Consider the following 18,901-nt stretch of genomic DNA (forward strand, 5'->3'; position numbering starts at 1 on the left):
TTGTTACAAGAGCCTTACCCAGAGTTTTTAGCTCACTATCTTTCACAGAGAAGAAATATCCCAAACATATCAGTCTTTGTCCTGCCCTGGAGCAGTCCAGCACCGAAATGCTAGGCAATTATCCTCTGAACAAGAGTACCAACAGCAACCCCAGACACATGTTTCGGTCTGGTTGAACCTCATCAGTAGGGTATAGCTGTGCCTCTCTAAGAATAGTGAGCAAGGGGTCCACCTCTGGATTCCCCTAGTAATTTAGGGTGAGACCCAAAGTTACTTGAAATATGCAGATAACAAGGGGGGTCCTGGGAGACTCTCTGCCAGACATGAGTCCTGGTTACAAGAGCCTTACCCAGATTCTTTAGCTCACTATCTTTCACAGAGAAGAGGTATCCCAAACATATCAGTCTTTGTCCTGCCCTGGGGCAATCCAGCACCGAAATGCTAGGCAATTCTCCTCTGAACAAGAGTACCAACAGCAACCCCAGACACGTGTTTTGGTCTGGTTGGACCTCATTAGTAGGGTGGATCTGTGCCTCTCTAAGAATAGTGAGCAAGGGGCCCACGTCTGGATTCCGCTAGTAACTTAGGGTGAGACCCAAAGTTACTTGAAATATGCAGATAACAAGGGGGGTCCTGGGAGACTCTCTGCCAGACATGAGTCCTGGTTACAAGAGCCTTACCCAGAGTCTTTAGCTCACTATATTTTCACACCATAGAGAACCAAGCTGCACCTCACTGAGGAGGCCCAACAAGGCCGAAACATGTCTGGGGTTTCTTGTGTTTCCGTGCAGAGGGGACCTGGCCTTGCAGTTCGGGCTGGGCTGCTACCATTGGTGGCAGTACCTGACTGATTTGCATATGGCTGGACCCCTTTTTGAATGGCGCAGACGAGCTAAAGAACGGTGGTGTGGAAGGTTGCACAGAGCAATGCCAGTGGTTCAGATTTATTCAAATCCTTCCACCCATCACTTTTGTGGTCAAAGCATATTTTAAGGTCTGCTTGTTTGACACAAAAAACGGGTTGCACAAACCTCAGCTTCACCCCTTAACCAATGTGTGATCCTGGGCATCTCATTTAACCTTGTATTGCCTAGCCTCTCATTATTGCCAGTCCCTAAACCTTTCAAAATGGTCAGCCCTTCCTATTGATTTCCTTCTCATGGTATGACCTTCATAAAAACCTTACTCATGGTTTCACTGTGTTAATAGTGAGCATATTTATATCGCACGCCACAGGCATTTGTTCCTTTGATATCTAATTGCAAAACTATTTGAAAACCATATCCCACTTCTAATCTTAGTCTGTCTGGATAAAGACACCTTCCTGGTGGCTTCTAATCTGCTTTTTAAAATAAAAAAAATGTATTTGATATGGCACGCAAAACCCAGAGGTAACAGGGCGCAACAGAGAACAGGAAGATAAGATTACATAAAAGCTTAGTTGCAAGGTAAGGAACAGTTGAGTAGGAAGCAGGACAGTACATTACGTAGAATCTGTTAGGAGGGCATATAAACAAATATACATACAGTATTTTACATTTCAGCTGGTCAGTTTATGTATATATATAAAGCTAGGCTGGCTAGGGTCTGTTAATGTACAGTCATGGGGATCGTTGGAGCGTAGTCAGGTCAGAGTGTTTCGCCCAAAGCTGTAGTAGGATTGGTCATTTCTGATGTTGAGTGGGAGGGCATTCCAGTGTTGGGCTGCCATGACCGGGAAGCTCCTGCCGCCTGTTGTCTTTTGTCTGAATTTGGGTACCAGTAGGCAGTAAGAGTTGGTCATCCTGGTGGGTCGGGTGGAGGTTATTTTTACTATTCTGGTTGCGAGGTATGGGGGGGCTGCGTCGTTTAAGCATTTGAAGGTGAGTGATGCTGTTTTAAGTGAGATGCGGTCACATATTTTGAGCCATTTGTGTTGGATATGTGCTCCTTGTATGGTAGGTTAAGGGCTGTTCTGAGTGCGTTGTTTTGCAGGGTTTGAAGTTTGTCTGTTATGTATTTGTTGGCTCCTAGGTACATGGCATTACAATAGTCGAGTCTTGACAATATTAGGCATTGGCGATGGTGATGCAGCTAGCTTGGGAGAGGAATGCTCTACTTGCCCTGATAAGCTTGCACGTGTAAGCGGTAGAGGATGCTAGTGAGTTAACTTATTTTTTTAGTGACAAGGCTGAGTCAAGGTGAAAGCCTAGAGTTTTCACTGTTTTGGCAACTGTGATAGTGTTGCCATCAATGTTAAATGCCTTGTAGTCGGAGCTGAGTTTTTTTAGGTTGGCGTTGGAGCCGAGGAGCAGGATTTCGGTTTTCTTATCATTCAGGCATAGGCCGTGTGTGGCCATCCATGCCTGAATGATGAGGTATATTTTGTTTACCAAGGCCGTATCTGAGTCGAAATTGCCGAAAGGGGTATGAGGATCTGGGTGTCATCTGCATAGTTAGTGTATGAGACACCCAGTCTACCCAACTTGTCAAATAGGGGCTTGGTAAAGATGTTGTAGAGGGTAGGGGAGACGCAGGAGCCCTGGGGAACACAGCAGGTTATTTTGATAGGGTCTGCTGAGGCTAATGAGGAGAAGACTCTCATGGTTCGATTGTATAGGAATGATTGGATCCAGGCTATGGCCTCTTTTGAGAAGTGGGCAGCCGAGGCCAGGTGTTCGCTCAAGACTGTGTGATCAACCAGGTCGAAGGCCGCCGACAGATCGAGGAGGAGAAGCATGGTGGTGTTTCCTTTGTCGTTAATCTCATTGATCTGGGTTTTAAGATCGATTAAGGCAGTCTCTGTGCTTTGCTGCGGTCTGAATCCTGATTGGTGGGCACCTAGGAGTTTGTGAGTTTCCAGATATTGCTGGATTTGTAAGTATGCTACTCTGTCTATTATCTTTAACAGGAATGGCACTGTGGTGATGGTACTGTAGTTAGTGGGGATAGCGGGGTCTAGGGTTTGCTTCTTGAGGAGTGGCAGAACCCAGGATTCTTTGAGATTGCTTGGTATGGTGTTAGAGGAGAAGGATGCGTTGATCAGTTTGGTTATAAAGGGAGCTAAGTCCCTGGCAGCATCCTTTATTATCTGGGGTGGGCAGTTATCGCCTTTGCAGTTGGAAGGTTTGAGTGAAGCAATAACCCTTTCTCTTTCTGGAATGGAGATTTTAGCGAATTTGAAGAGATTCGGGCCTAGTGGGTTAGCAATTTTGGCATGATTGCTAGGAGGCGAGTCATTGGTGGATAGGGAGTCTTTTTTAGCGTGATTTTAGTTTGGAGAGTTTTGATTTTGTTAGTTATAGCGTTTTGGACGCTGGTGCACCATTGTTTGTCTTTAGTTATGTTGTCTGGTGGGGGTATGGGGGATTTCAGGTCCCTTAGGATAGCAAATAGTTCCCTGGTATTGGAACTGGAGTTTTGGATTCTCTCATTGAAAAGGTTCTTTTTGGTGAGTAGGATTTCTTTTTTGTAGTTATTTGCGAAGAGTTTAAGTTGTAGTTTGTTCTTTTCTGTGGGGGTATTGCGCCATTGAGTTTCTAGTTTCCTTTTTTGCATTCTTAGTTCTTTCAGATGTGGGGTGAACCAGGCATTAAGATGAGCTTGTTGTTTGCTCTTTTGCAATTTTAGGGGGGCAATGGTGTCTAGTCCTTTCTTCTTAGCGTTGTTATAACTTTCTACTAGACACTCAGGGTATAGGTTGTCAGGGAGAGCATTAAGGTTTGGCAGCAATAATGGTAGGAGGTTGTCAGGAGTTATGTTTTTTTTTGCTCTACAGTATAAGTAGCGTTCTCCTTCCTTCCAATTGGTAATCTATATCCATGCATGAGCACCTTTGCATTTTGTGATGCAGCTAATGTGAGTTCTCTGTCTATTACGGGTTACATATACCTTTTACATACGATCCTGCATTAATACTACATCTACCTTCCTGGATGTTATTGATAAAAAGTATCCTGTATGTATTAGAACAGTAACCCCTTTGTAGACTGTTAATGTTGGTCTTCAACTGCTACTTGCTTATCATTCTGGTTAGAGCAAGAAGGAAGTGGGCAAGGGGACTTAAAGGAAGTAAACATGCTTATTAGGCTGTGAGACAGCATATCAACCTGTAGGTTGTGAGCGCAAAGGGTGGGGGGTGCGTCCAGTATTCTTGATCCCTTAATTCCTTTGGTTTGGTAGAGGGGGGCCCCAAAGATGTCGGTGCCCAGGGCCCCAAAAATGCTTAAGATGGCCCTGATTCCAAGGAAGATAAGCCACATTACAATGGATGTTGCAGAAGACGTTCCCGTATGTAGATAGCTATATCAAGACTCAAGCAAAGATAGATGACTATTGGAGTGCAGCCAAAACAGTAGAATACATTTTAGATGGCCCAAGCAAAAGAGAAGCCAGAATAGACACACAAAAGGAGTTGCAATTCCCAAAGACATGAAAAAAGGAGTACAGAGGACTGCCAGGACGGTGGGAGAGACCTCAGCTGCTGGTATATGCACAAGTATTCACAGGAGAAAGATGGATGGAAGGGATGTTAGAGTGCAAAGCACATGCCCTCTTGACAGTTCCAGTAGAAGTGGTACAGAAAGAAAATGACGATTGTCTCAAGGAATGGCTGAAAAGTGCCAAGTTACTCACATGGGTGGAGAATGAAGCAGGTCCAATGCCAATCATACCACTCAAGAATGCTTCCCTGTGTTTCCAGAATGACGGTCCAGTGAAAGTTGGAGAGAATAAAGGATGCAAATGAACATTGAAGATACCAGGTATGAAGGTCAGTACCGCACTGATAGTGGCTCACTACTGGACCTGTAGATCAAAGCATGTATGCAACTACCGCCAAATAGTGGAGGCGTATGCTCTCTAGTATAGGGGAACACACCAGCATTTGTAGTGCTTCAAAAGGACATACAAGTAGTAGACACGTTCCCCAAAATGGAAGCATACCAGAGGGAGAAGAGATCAGTAGAACTCACAAGAGTGAAGAGATAAAACGCCATCTCATCTAAGATGGAAGACGCCCTCGATGCGATACCAGAAGAGCACAGGTTGTCCAGCAGAACTGAAATGTTCTTTGCATCAGTTCTTCCAGTGGTCTAGGCCAATTTGAATGCTAAATGGCTCCAGATCACATGACAGGAGCTGCTGCAGATGATAAATGTGACAGTAAAAAGGGTTCACTGCCATTAAAGAGGAACTGAGAGCTGTCAGACTAGTGACCCGGCAAAACAGATATGTTCTGAATCTCCACACATCCATGGGAGAAGGCGTGTGTACCAAGATTGGGCCTTTTTGCTGCACCTACGTACCCTCCTGCGATGGGGAGAATGCAACTGCAACCCTCACAGAGGCAATAATGCAATTGGCAGACCTACATGCTAAGATGGAGGCAGAAACAATCCCTGTAGGAGAAGCTGAAGATTGGCTGACATATATCTTTTTGTGGATACCATTGTGGATGGCCAGTAGAATGGAGGTACTCATAGCTGCCTTAATACTGGTACTATTAGCATTATATGTTATTAGAGTAGCAATTGCTCAGTGCAGGAAGATGACTGTGAAGACAATAGGGACGAAAGTATTGCTGGACTTAGAGCCAAAAATGGATGTGGAGACACATACTTTCGACGTACTACACTCACACATGAGGCAATGCCCTCTTTTCCCCCCAGACACAAAGTTCCTGTTCCCTCAAGATTCACGCCATTACATGGGAAAATGGGTGTGGTGCAAACCCGATCGAGACTGCTGCTACATGACCTGAAGTTTAGCCAAGCAAGTGAAGTATCATGGTCACTTGGGGGAGTGGCGAATGTATGAATCCTAAAGCCGCACTTGAAGAGGGAGAATGGTCAAGGAAGTGTGGTCGATCTCTCGACCAGAGGGGGGATTGAAGAGGGAGACCTAAATGTGGCTCTCATTGCACCTGTCCCGCTCTCATCTCAATGGCAGAGGACTGATAGGTATACATCGCTCCTGGATCCTCACCCCCCACCATTGTCGATGTATCATAGGTGTGAGAAACCCTATTCAGACCTTATCCCGATGATGTCATAGAATAAACAACCCTACAATTGGTTGAGCAAGTCGACTTAATATAACCTCAAAGAAAGCCGATGACATCACGACTAACTCCATGAAACAGATCCATGACATGAAGCAAAGAGGGATCCCTGCACAAAGCTATGCAGACATTTAGATTGATTGCTGATTGACACAATGAACATGCTTATGATAGACTACTGACACACTCATGCTATGTAGAAACCACAAGTTGAACAAGAACTCCTATAAACTGCATGCTAATGCTTAAAACGCAACTAACATGGGTGGCCATGTAAACCAAGATGGAAGCCACTATTACTTTGGAGTGAATAGAAGGTGTCAAAGGACTCGAGGATACAGAGATAAACTGACAGGCTGATCCTACTGAGATGTGCAGACTAGGTTTCCAGTGCAGCCACTGTGCACAGCCTTACCAAGGACACAGAGAGAAGGAACTTTTCAAGTCGACAGAAGAGATAGGGTACCTGCAATAATACAAGCTGAAAATCCTTGTGAATGCACACAGGAGAAATCAAGTTTGGGGTCCCTGCTCACATGATCTGAACCTGGGGGACAGAGCCTATTCATTCGAGCCTGGCTAAGATGGCTGTTCCCATCCATTTGAAAGCAGAATGATACAAAAGTGCTATCAGCTTCAAAGCCGAATGGTCTGTCTCAAGGCCTAGGAGATTGGCAATGGTAACTTGTTCATCACATACAGCACCTTCGGCGGTGTTCTCGCCAGCTTGAATAATTGTACTTGGCCTAGTAACTTTCCTGAGCTCCAAGGCTGAGAAGACTCTCTTTACCCAATCCCTATCCACCTTCCACGCTAAGCTCACACTTTGTTGCCTCTTGCAATACAGTACACTAATCTCAAATGTTTATTTGTAACATTTAGAAGGTGGTCGCAGGAGGAGCCACTAGATATGTTCAATCCAATCGAAATACTAATCCCTTATACAATGTATATGTACTCTACCTCACTACCCAATCCTGATCCCTGTTAGGTTTTTTGGGTGTATCCTTATTTTGTGATGTCACGCAGCATCAAATCTGGACGAAAGACTTGCGATCGATGATAAAGCGCACTGGAGAATGTTGCATTGTTCATGTCTCGATCCCTATTAATCAAATTTTGAATAAACAGTAAGACTTGTGTCACATGACTGGACTATTCTGCTTTTTGGTGCAGGGGATTTCCTCGGCCCAGTTCCTCTTGCTGTTCATTAGGGAGATCGATGATTCCCCTGCCTTAATTCAAAGTGATGACAAGAGAAAGGTGCAGGGGAGAAACGGTTGCAGCAGAGAAGTGGCTACAGGAGGGATATAGGTAGAGGAGGGAGAAAGGCTCAGGGAAAGAGAAGAGATATGAAGAGAGAGGTAAGGAGAGAGTGGTGCTCAGGTGGGTGTGAGGCCTGAGCAGAGCGCATGGAGATATATGGGCTTATCAGTGGTCAGAGAGGAAAGAAACGGGTAATGCAGGAAAAATAAAACAAATGGTAATATGTACAGTTGTAGAGGAGAAGCCAAGTACCCCCCTCCAACTGCCCAGCCCTTATTACCTACAGAGTAGGAACCAAATTATGTGACGTATGCGGAACAATTGAACCAGCAAAGAGCCGATAATGGGCTCTGTGCAGTACCCATAAGAATACCCGTACCTAAGAGAATCTGGGAGGCAAGGCACCCATTGAGAAAACTGTACCTGCATGCAAGACAATTTGATGGCCATTTAAATGAGATTCCTGAAGAAGCAGAGCATATGAAGGGCAAAGATGAATGGTGACATCACATGTAGAGAGATATCGCACACAGAAGAGATGCAGAGACCAGAGAATGCAGACAGTCTATAAGGCATTAAGAAAGTATCAAGGATAAGTGACATCTTGGGATCAAGGTCAAGAAACTTATGCCACAGAAACAGATCAAGATATTAAGCTAGTTTAAATGTGTACAGATGCAACAGAAACACAAGCAGCAAAGTAATCTTGAAAGCTAGCTTCAAGCTTTATAGTAAATAGATTGCGGTAAGCGCTAATATATATATATAGATGCATATGGACAAGTAAAAGATGGATGTTTCCACTACGCATTATAAAGCAGTGTTGAACATTAACAAGAAGGCCTCACTTCAGCGTGTCGCAGTTAAAAGCAATGAAATTGCAAATTAAATCTCAACAGAAGGAGTTGAATGAGCCAAGAAGCCAAGGTCTTATCAAACAGGAATTGGCTGACATTGGATGCAATTTGGGTGAAAGAACAGAGACTCCTGTTCAGAAGGCTTGAGCAAAACCAAATACATCAGAGGACTATTAGAAAACAATAATATTTGGGCGTTAAGGCAGTACGAATTGTCAGATTAGACAGAGTTGATGTATATCTGGTTCGTTTCAGCTGAAGAGACATGTTTTTAGTTCTTTTCTTAATGTCAGTTGGTGAGCAGGTGCAAGTGGATCTAGGTCACCTGGCCTAAGCCCTGCCCACCTGTCAATCACTTTAAACTGTTGGTGCCTTCCTGGTTTGCGCTCCTTTTCTCTACATAAGCAGCCCTACAGCCTCTATTCCTTTGCAGTTGGTGAGCATGTGCAAGCGCAACTAGGTCACCCTCAGTTGCCCTCAAGTCACCCAGCTACCGTGCAGAGAAACTCAGCATCACTGTCAGACAACGCACCACCAGAAGCCAGGACATGTGCAGTGTTGAAATTCGCTGCTGCAAAAAGAAAAGGACCAGAAAACAAGTCTTCTCTGCCTACACCCCCAGACTATTGAACCTCCTCCCTGTCAGCATCAGACTCTCCCCCACGCTCCTACAATTCAGAAAAGAACTCAAGACCCACCTCTTCAAGGAATCTCTCCGCCTCAACACCTAGGCCATCACTTCGACCCTCGTGCCACCTGACTCTCTAGATGCTGCCTGCCCCTATCTCCCCGCCATCCGGTACAGCTGTACCCCTCCTCTGTGCCCCTCTGTATCCCACCCCCCACAGTTTATGTTCAGTTGTTACCTCTAAAAAGCACTCTTTTATGCATCTGTACTGTTGTATACCTCTGCAAAGCGCTCTGTTATGTATATGTATTGTTGTATACCTCTATAAAGCACTCAGTTGCTTCTCAAAGCTAGGTCTGCGCTCAATAAATACAAAATTAATAATAATAATAATAATAATTATTATTATTATTATAATAATGTCTGGTGGTTCACTTTAAGACAGAGGTGTTTGGGTAGTGAATATCGAAAGTTTGGTAGCTAACAATGAGGACAATTCTCCTTGTCTTTTCCGTTTTAAGTCTAGTACAAGGACTAGAGCAGCGTTACATAAGACCTGTTCGGTGTGTAGTGCTGAAACATCTTTGTGATGCAAGCTGAGCCCTTTCCATAGTAGGCAGAGTGGGCAATGCAGAGGATTTTAAAGTCTATTCTTTGTTAACAAGGAGGCAGTGCAGCATGGGAAGTGCAGTTTTTGAACGTCTTGATCCTGAAGTGTAGTTTTGCCCCTGGGTTTGATGTTCTTTATAGATTTCCCTTCAGGTAATCCAGTACACCCAAATCATGGCTGTTTGCAAATTCAGCCTTGATAGGACACGTGATATAAAGGCTAGCATGCTGCGAGAATGAAAGGTATTGTCGTACATGTGCAGTGTACGGAGATGGTAGAAAAAACTTCTGATGAGCGCTGTAACTTATCTGGTGGCACTGAATCCTTGCGCAGGAAATCGACCAACCGGCTTAAATCACAACTCATCTGCAAAGAGAGTACCCGCAAACAATCGTTCTCTTGTCATTCACCCACCCTTTGGAACTCCATCCTGGTATTGATTGAGTGATTGATTGATTGATTGATAGGTTATTTATAATCCACCTATACACAAGTGTTTCAAGGCACAACCAGGCAGGGAGAGGAAAAACAGGGGATAACAAGACAAACAATCTTACTAGTCCTAGTATAATTTAGATTGTGCAAGTGGGCAGACAAGCAGTGCAGGGGAGAGGAAGAGGGAGAAGTGCAGCCAGTGCAATAGTGCCCTGGGTTAAGTGGAAGGAAGGCAGGGCCTCTGAGGGGGACATGCCCCGGAAGTGCAAGGAGGGCCAGGTGACAGCGCAGGAGGGCCTGGAGGCATGTGCTAGGGACTGGATGGGGGGGGGGGCAGGTGTCCCATATGACTCAGAGGAGCACCAGGTAACCAAGCAACGTAACTGAGCAGGAAAAAGGGAGGGTAGCAAAGGGAAGGTAGAGAGAAAAGGAGGAGGGGAAAGGTTAGCAGGGGAGAGCCAGAGAGAAGGAAGAGGAGAAAAAGAAGGTCTTGAAGAACTTCCAGAACTTAAGAAGGAGGTCCGGCTCAAGGCTAAGAGTGGCAGGGAGGCCATTCCAGATGGAGGCACATGCAGAGGAAAGAGATCTACCACCCAGTCTCTGCTTGGAGAACCGACTCGCCTGCAGAGAATTGGAAGTAGGCGAGCGGAGGGCTCCGGAAGGAAGGTACTTAGCAGGAGAGCATTGGTGATAGTACCGGCCCGGGCCCCAGAAAGGCTTGTGGAAGATGCAGAGGGTCTTGAACTTGATCCTTGCAGCCACCGCGAGCCAGTGCAGGGATTTCAGAGACGGAGGGATGTGGTCCATGGGGTTGAGGCCAAAGATAAGTCTTGCGGTCCTATTTTAGGTGAGTCGCAGAGGGCAGTGGTTATAGTTGGGTAGATTTAGAAAGAGGTTGTTGCAATAGTCAAGCCTTGAGAGAACCAGGGCCCTGGAGACAGTGAGCTTTGGGGCGAAGGTGAGAAAAGGTAGAATACCTTTGAGGTGGTGCACTTGGAAATGGGACTTTTTGGAGATGTCTGTGATGGGTGGAGAGAAAGAGAGAGTGGAGCCGAAGATGACTCTGAGGTTTTTTGCCTCACAAAAGGGTGAGGGCACAGTGCCAAGAGAGGCCGGCCAGAGTGAAAGGGGAAAACCGGGAGCAGGGGTCCCGATGAGAAGGAGCTCCATCTTACTGACATTAAGGCAGAGATCATCAGAGATGCACCATGCCTCAATAGCAGAAAGACAGTCAGGGATGAGCGAGGAGGAGGCCGAAGGTAGCCTGAAAGAGAGCTGCGTGTCATACGCACAACACTGAAAGGCCCGGAATGCCCCCACAGTTCTCCAATTTTGCAAATCTCTGAAAACATGGCTCTTTCAACAACACCTGACCAAGGACTAATTCCAATGGATGCACATACCGATTCACAGACCTCACAGTACTGCGCTACTGTTAAAAGATGCCAGCCTTGGGACGATAGCTCAGAGGCAACATGCTCACCTTGGATCCACGGGTCTGCGCTTAGAAACCTCTGGGTATTAAGTGTGTTGTAAATAACCTATCATTTAATTTAATTTCAGCCCAAAACTGGCTAACCCCACTATGTACAGCGCTCCAATGTTCTTGGGCTAGGTCTGCACTTTAAACAATTGAATAAAAGATTAAAATAAAATAAGCTATTATCAATAGTTGTTCTAAGGTTCCTTATTGTTGAGGATTGTACAGGGCATGGGCCAAAATTCAGCGGGCCAATGGACCAAGGATCTGTTTAATGAGGTTAGACTCCAAAGCATGAGTTCAGCTTTAGAAGGATTGATCTATTTCTCATCATCCCTGCAGCCACGTGTTCAAGACATTCTTTGAATCTTTGAGGTCTGACCCGGCAGTTAAAGAGTTATTTTCCAGTTTGTAGAAAAAATGTGGCGTTATCTGTGTAGTTGTAGCAGGTGAGTTTAGAAGTGCTGATGAGTTCTACGGGTGAAGTCAAGTAGATGTGGAAAGGAAGAGGTGATGTTGTGGAACCTTGGAGTACTCCACACTCTAATCATCTTGGCTTAGATCTGAAAGGGGTCCTAATAGTGCTTTTGGTTCTGTCTGTAAGGAAGAAAGCTATCCAGATTAGAGGTAGTGCCTTGATTCCAATGTTTCCCAATTTCTTTTAGTTGGGATTAGCTAATGGTGTCAAAGACTGTTGAGTTGTCCAGAAGGATAAGCAAACTCTCAGGATTGTCAACTGCATTGTTCTTTAGCATATGCAATATAGAGCAGAGTGGTGATGTTGTGCCCTTCGTGGGCCTGAAACCATGCTGTGCCTTGTGAAGCAGGTTATTAGACTCAATGAAGTCATCAAGTTGACTGTATCTGAATGTTTCTAGTGTGATGAACAGGGTGTTTGAGATTGCGGAATATACTTTGCAGTGTTGTTTGGGTCTGTCATATACTTTGCAGTGTCGTTTGGGTCTGTCATCTGCTTCTACAGGAGTGGTCTGACGTAGGCTGATTTTAATGGTAGTCCGACCCTCTCAGTGGAGATGAAATGGTTGAGGAATGGTCCACTTTCTGGTGTCAGTGCCATAGGTTTCACGATGATTTTAAGTAGGTATGGAGTACACAGATCTCCTAGGGATTCTCTGCGGTTGCAGTAGTCAATAGTAGTGAGAAGGGCTTGCAGGGAGAAAAGGCAGAAGGTTGTTAGCGGCGCAGAGGCTCTTGGAGGAGTCAAAAAGTTTTGGTGAAGTGCTTTGTGATTTGATTGCATTGTTCCTGGGGTGAGATCGGGGTTGTGCGGAAGGCTGCTGGGTTTTTAAAATCTCGGTTTATCTTGAATATTTCCCTTTGGTCGTCTTGTGGTGCATCAATGTGTCTGGAGTAGTGCGCTTTCTTGGCTTTAATGATTTCATCCCTTTAGAGGCATAGCTGTTGATGGTAGGCAAATTTGCCTGCTTGTGAATTGTGTTTCATCCAAATTTTCTGATAGACATAAGGAGCAGTTGGCACCACCAAAAATATTCAAAACAATGTATTGTATATCGATATTGTAGTTCCAGGAGCCCTGCTGTGAAACCTAAAATGGCACTCTTTGGGCAAATGTATATGTGAAGAGAGGACCAATGAATATTACTTTGGTACTGTGTGCTCACAAGCTGGTTTTAAGCAGGGTTGGGCTCGGCCATAAAATTGTCTCGGGCGCAATGGAAAAGTGCCCACAGTTGCAAATGGATATTCATTCCTTTTGTGACACTGTTTGAATAGTACCGAGGGGGGAGTTATTTGATAAAATGTGATGCAAATTTTGATTTTTAAAGAATATTTATTCAGCAACACGGGTCAAAACTATTAGCCGCAGAGTGAAGTAACTCATCAAACTGGCCCACATTGGGCAAAAAAGTGGCCCCACTTTGACCCAAAAAACTGGCCCACAACATAATTTTGCATTTTTGGATCGACCATGGGCCTATTGCCCTGTAGGCAGTTCCGAGCCTAGTTATAAGGAACCAATAATATCCACGATAGCCCTTATCAAAAGTCTGACCTACTCGAAAAAGTCCAAAATCAATGACTAGAATCTTTGAGAGTATTCCGTTAAACATGACATGAAGAATTGGCCAGTGCATTTCGGCATTACTCTTTCATTAGGGCAAGGGTCTGCAAGCAGTTTCTTGGTTTCTTGGCACCAGCTCATGGTGACTATGTTCAACTTTCCTTTCCATAATCCGACAGAGGGATCCAGAGGAATTCGCTTTTTTCATACTGTGTTCCTTTTTCCATTAAACGTGGCCAATCACGCACATAGACAATACTTTCTGCGTCTCTGTCAATCAGAAGAGCGAAGCGATGACCTTGCAGTTGCCAGCGTGGGCGCTTCAGTTCTGCAGCCATTGTGTTCTCTCTAGATTCTCTTTTCAGATAGCCTGATCAAGAATTTTTCAGCCCTTTCTTGCACCTTTTTAGTTTTTCAGTGCTGTCTGATTGTACTTTTCTGAAACACCAGGTCGGTTCGATCTGCTGTTGCCTCCTTTCTCGGCCCTCACAAAGTTCTGGTGATGGGCTGCTCTCCTCTGCTGAGTCTGTGCTCTTAGGCTCCACCTCCAGGCAGGATTGGACCTGTTAATAGGTACACTCGAGGTGAGGCCTCTTAAAGGCTGGATGCTGGTTTCCTCAGTGGTCCTCTCGCTGGCCGTTGCCAGCCCTCTCCCCCTGAGCTGGTCTCTACCAGGGGACACCCCGCCCTGTGGCCTCTGATAGGAAGGGGGCGGCGCTAAACATAGGGTGCTGCTTGGAAGGGGGTTGTAGAGTCCTGCCCGAGCCTGCAGTTTGTTTAGCATTCTTCCTAAATGGCCATTGGGCCGGGGACTGGTATTAGCAGATCTCCCAGCTATACAGTCCCCTGTGCGCTACAGTTTTCTCCACAATTTCCTATTGTATTTCTTCAGGTTGTGTAATTTTGGTGTGTGCCATTTTGAAAGATTCTTCTTCAGTGAGTTTGTAAAGGATTGTTTGGAGCAATCCCATCTAAAGCTGTGTTAATCCAGTTGTGAATGTTGAACAGTGTTAATCTGGGGTATTTGTTGTCCATCAGGTGTGGTGGTGGGTTTGTTTGATTCCAGTAGTTCTTTTAAGGCATTGATTTAAAATTAATTTGAGAGTCAAAGGGGCCAAAGGATAGGGTTGCACGCGGCAGGGCGTCTGTGAAGATTGCGAAGGGATGGATAAATGGACTCCCAGGATAGGTGGTTGGGGGAGAGGTTGGAGAAGGGTACATAGCTAGAAAAGCAGGGATGAGACGCTAACGTAAGAAATCAGGATTTTGTCCAAAGTTAGAGACCTAACACAAATCGCAAAAGGAAGCTTTTTGAGGGAAAGCATGAAAAACAGTATGCCTAAAGCTAGGAGGGGCTCCTTGGCAGCAATCCTCATTTCAAAGAGGGTGGCAGAGCTTGACGAGCGTGAGGCCAAACAAAGTAAAGGCATGCCCAGTGGGTTGGACGCTGTTGCGCATCAGGCAGAGAGGTGAGAAAAATGTTGTGGACCTCTAGTGTATAGAATGCCATCCAAAGTGATGGCACCGCACTGAAAGAGAAATAATACAGGTGAGTGGCATGGGGCACAAATGTTAATATGAAGAATGAATTATGGATATGGTGCACATATATGTTGCAGAACATTGCTGAATCATGTCAAAGACAATGAGATTCAGTCAAGGTCAAGGCAGCCCATCATGACGGGTTCCTACTGTGACTTTGGTAAGTCTGATGGGACATAGGACGCTCCTCTGTGGGTGATGGGGATGTGCTAGTATCGTTTCGAAGAACATGTCTCAGGCCGCGCTGGTCACAGTGACTGTTGAGCCAGCAGCTTCTTCTGCCCGGCTAGCTGTGCCCATGGAACTCAACCCATGTGGGAATACCTATTCCCAATGATGCTGTTGAAGTTCCCACTCCATTGGCTCCAGAGGCCGGTAGATCCTGACACATGCTTCTGAGAACAACGAGCATTCGCAAAGACAATAGTTATGGCCATTGTATAGGCAATAGATAGGCATTTGCCATGCACTGTCCTAATATACTCAAGTGTTAACAGAATTTGCCAGTTGTTGCCATTATATGGCCAGAAAGTACCATCATGGCAGTATCTGGAAAATGTCTCTTCCACGCCTACATAAAAGGCGAAACTGTTGGCTTTTCCAAAGCTCTTTGAGTTTTCTGCACAAAGAAGTAGTGATACAGACCATTCATTACCTGACATCGCTGTGGAGTCAGAAGTTTACACATGCAGAGAAACAAAACGACTACTGCATGCTGTAAAGTCAGCGGCACAAAGGTGCACAGCTGCATACCATTAGTAGATGGGTGCAGTGCCTGAGTCCATTCATAGATGGCACTGTCAAGCCAGCAGCAAAAGGGTGAAGTACATCAGTCCATTAGTAGATGCCCCTATCGAGCGAGTAGTAAAAGGTGCAGTACCCCATGCCATTAGTAGATGTCCTCGTAGCCATTAGCATTGGATACAATAGTAGTGATTGCTGCTAGATGTCCCTGTGGATTCAGAACCCCTTCTCCCCTGCTGCTGGAAACCGAATGCATAATGTGCAAAACAAAAGCAGCCTTGCGGGATGTTTGCAACATTGCGGTTAGACTAGAGGTCAGTTGGCAGCACTGTTTTGTTTACTGGCACAGTTGATATGGATGGCTACCCCTCTGCCTCAAGAGACTCATCATTCTCTTTGAATGTTCTCCTGCTGGTGGGATGGGATGGCACAGGTTTAGGAGAGGAGAGGGGTTCAAAAGAGCACTCCTCCTCCGTAAGGTGGGAGAGCACATTAATCTGTTTGGAGTGGGCACCTAAGTAAAGAGGCTTAATATTACTCTCACAGGGGAGGAGACCATGTTGTGAGGTAGGTGCGTCTGGCATGGGAAGCAACTCAGTACCTGGATGGGCTGAGTAGCCTGTAAAAGAGGGATCACTTTGTGGATGAGCAGATCATGAAATCAAACATGCTTTCTAACAGAACACGCAGAATGATTGCCAAACATACAGTCATTCATTTAAAGGATGGAGGGGCAAGGAAAATAACAGTTTGTGCTTTCCTCATTTCTTGCCCAGCGTTCTCGGTTACCATGCCAACCCCATATCCTGCTTCTTAACACCACTTCTAGTCTTAATTTTCTGTTAACAATGTTTCACTGCATAGGTGACGCTACTGCCACCAAATGCGCCAAAATCAAGGACATAACTAAGGAGAAACTCCCCCCACTGTTATTCCCCTCCCTCAATGCAGCCACTAACACCTGCTCTGATCCCACCTCCCTAGCAGACACCTATAACCAAACTATGCTCACAGCCATAGATTCTATAGCACCTCTCAAACTCAGGAAGGCTAAACCACAAGAACATCTCAACTCATGGTTCACCCCACAGTTAAGATTGCTCCGCAAAGCTAAACATTGTGCTGATAATCGATGGAAAAGCCACCCCTCTGATGAGCATAAAGACGGTTTCCATCTGGCCTCACTTACCTACAAAGATGCTATCATCACTGCAAAAAAAGAATCTCTCAACAATCGCATTCTGCAAGCTGATTCGAATACAAAGGAACTTTTCAGAATCCTAAAAGAGCTAGAAACTCCAGTCTCCCCCCCAGACACTTGCACGAAAGATAGTAAATGGTGTGCTAACATTCAAGCAGCCTTACTAAATAAAATCTCTATGCTACAATCTAAAATTAAAGACAAGCAGGACAGCCTGAAGCTCAACAACCGCTCACACTCCCCAGCTAGGGCCCCCCCTCCAGACATTGCTAACACCAAACCATTTGCTTTCTCACCACTCACTGTTACCGAGGTAGAAAATATCATCCTGAGAATTAAACCATCTAACTGCCAAGGTGACCCCTGACCAGCTCCCATCATTAAGGACTCTGCACATGATTTGGCCCCATTCATTACGGCCTTTATCAACTCATCCTTTAATACAGGTATTGTCCCGGATAACCTTAAGGACGCTTGGGTGATCCTACTAACTTCCGACCTATCATCACGGTTCCGTTTTTGCTTAAGATTCTAGACCGCGCAGCATACCTTCAGATCCAAGATCACTTGGAATCTAACAACTTGCTAGGACTACGACAATCCGGATTTCGCCCCAGACACGGGACGGAAACTGCTTTAATAGACCTAAAAACTCAAATTGAGGTATTGAAGGACCAGGGCAAACTAGCAATGCTACTACTTCTCGACCTCTCAGCCGCATTTGATTTGGTCAACCCCCAGATCCTATGCAGGCACCTCCACTCTGCTGCCAGCTTCTCGCCCTCTGCTGCGGCCTGGATCAAATCCTTTTTGAGCAATAGATCCATGAGGGTCTTTGCCCCATCCGCAGCTGCGGACCCTTCCCCAATTCACTGCGGCGTACCTCAGGGATCTTGCGTGTCACCGACACTCTATAACATTTTCACGAAACCTCTCTTCGATGTCCTTGACTATCTGGGTGTCTCATACACTAACTATGCGGACGACACCCAGATACTCATACCCATCACAGGTGATTATCTAGCTGACACCAAGGCCCTTAATGACGTCTACCTGGTCATGCAAGCCTGGATGGCCCAACACCAGTTATGCCTAAACGATGACAAGACTGAGCTCCCGATCTTGGCCACCGCACAACGCCTGAGCAAACTAGAGCCATCCTATCAATCATTCACCATTGATGGTAACACCATACAAGTCTCGAAAGATACTAAAACGTTAGGCTTTTACCTCGACGCCACCCTATCTTTATCCCGTCAAATAAATGCAGTCAGATCTGCTTCGGCATATACCTACAAACTTGTTGCAGCTTGCAGACCGTTTCTTACCACCCCTAACAGTGTCACACTAGCTAGAACCCTCATTATGGCTAAAATTGATTATTGCAATGCTCTTTACTTAGGCACCAGCCAAGAGAACCTAAATAAACTCCAAACAACCCAGAACAATGCCATGTGTGCTGCCCTAAACATTCCCCGCAACCACCACATTTCAGAATCTAGAACCAACCTAAAGTGGCTACCTGTCAAGCAGAGAATTTAACTAAAATCACTCGCCCTTATGCACAAATGCTTGGCTAACAAGGCCCCTATCTACCTCCGCAGTCGGCTGTCGCGCCACTCGACCTCCCGACCACTAAGAACTGCCTAGACCCACTGTCTATCGATCCCTAGGTTTAAATTGCAAAAAGTGGGAGGCTCAAGCTTCCCTGTCCTAGCCTCTAAGCTTTGGAACTCCCTCCCTGCTACAATCAGAGCTGAAGACTCATTCAACACATTCAAGGCCAAAACCAAATCCTGGCTTTTCGACCAACTTTAAGACTTGCTAAGCATCCCTGTTTTACATGCTCTGACCCACCGACCTCCTTTACTATTTTTTTTCTGTACACCCTATGGGTATATCCACTGCTAAACCTTAGCGGCACTGAAACCACTGTAATATTTGTAGATAGGAATCCTGTTAATATTCCTATTAATGTTAATTTCTGTAATTTCTATGTCTGGATATATGCATTTTTTGTAACTTTGCACAAATTGCGCCCTGCTGCCTCCGGG

The 18,901-nt window shown here is 45.4% G+C and overlaps 1 protein-coding gene across 1 annotated transcript in view; it reads right to left on the reverse strand.

The window, feature by feature from the left end:
* The window catches only part of LOC138580922 (serine protease 27-like), a 241,614-nt gene that overhangs the window by 129,348 nt on the left and 93,365 nt on the right, over positions 1–18,901 (reverse strand). The gene's annotated exons all lie outside the window — the stretch shown is intronic.

Source organism: Ambystoma mexicanum, chromosome 3p (assembly GCF_040938575.1).
Source record: "Ambystoma mexicanum isolate Mex_15411 chromosome 3p, UKY_AmexF1_1, whole genome shotgun sequence".
NCBI classification, from domain to species: Eukaryota; Metazoa; Chordata; class Amphibia; order Caudata; family Ambystomatidae; genus Ambystoma; species Ambystoma mexicanum.